Genomic DNA, 1,169 nt, shown 5'->3' with positions numbered 1-1,169 from the left:
CACAAAAGGGGAAAGAGAAGCCACAGAGGGAGCCCAGCCACGCCAGCAGGTAAACAACACAGCCCATCCCGTGATGGTCCCAGATACTCTCCACTGGCTTTCCAGAAGGACCACATTGAAAGGGTAGTAGGTATTTTGGCAGAGAAACAACTAAGACAAATTATTTATTCTTGCTTCATTCTGGATTAGTTGTAGAAATGGAGAAAGGTACGTGTCTGCGTAGCATTGGATGTCTCTCCCACAGAGAACCTATCCAAGTCTACAAGACTGGGGTGTATCCGGGAGGGTACCTGCGTTAGCCAGGCTTTGGGAACAGGCTGCCCAGGGCAGCGGTGCAGTTCCCTTCCCTGGAGGAGTTTTTAAAAGACGTGTCGACGTGGTGCTGAGGAACGTGGTTTAGCGGTGGACTTGGCTGTGCGGGGGAAACGGTTCAACTCCGTGATCATAAAGGTCCTTCCGGATCTAAAAGATTCTGTCATTCTCAAAAAAAAAAGAGGAAGGCTAACGTAAGAGCGTGGTTTCTCTCTTGCAAAGGCGTGCCTGGTTGTTATAGTAACTTGACTTTTGCAAAGCTCTTTGTGACAAAATAGAGGCCTTTTGCATTAGCAGACAACCTTTTGAGGAAAGATGTAAAATTATATGTGCAAGATATATAATTTGAGAACACATAAAAAAATCTTCCTTTTGTCTTTCTAATCAAATTAAGGCAGGATACACTGAGTCAGTGACAAAAGCACATTAGCCTAAAAACTTCTGAAAGTTCCCCATCGATACAAACGGAGGAGAGACTTCTGCTGGCTTCTCAGCAACAGAAATAGTTTAGCTGTTAGGGGTGTTAGAGTCTCAGGCACATTCAGCTTCGATATTCTGCCAAGTTCACTGTCACGTTGCTTTTTTCTTAATAGAGAGGGCGGCAGGGGGAGGACTAAGCATTTGATCAACAAGACTGATAACAAGGTCCTTTGGTTGACTTCCAAATGTCCTTTTCAAGGGTTCACGTGCTTCTTTCCCCACTCCCTAATTTCTTTCTGAAAAAGGAGGATTTAATACACCTAGAGAGGCGTGAGCATGTGTGAAAGTCTTGTCAACTGCTAACAAAGTGTCTTGATGCAGACATTAATTTGTACAGCGTGCTTGCTTTTCGGGGGAAGATCAGCTTCACACATGTC

The sequence above is a fragment of the Buceros rhinoceros genome, unplaced genomic scaffold (genome assembly GCF_000710305.1).
Source record: "Buceros rhinoceros silvestris isolate BGI_N320 unplaced genomic scaffold, ASM71030v1 scaffold10607, whole genome shotgun sequence".
NCBI classification, from domain to species: domain Eukaryota; kingdom Metazoa; phylum Chordata; class Aves; order Bucerotiformes; family Bucerotidae; genus Buceros; species Buceros rhinoceros.
The sequence above is the reverse complement of the archived record's forward strand: the minus strand, read 5'-3'. Positions refer to the sequence as shown.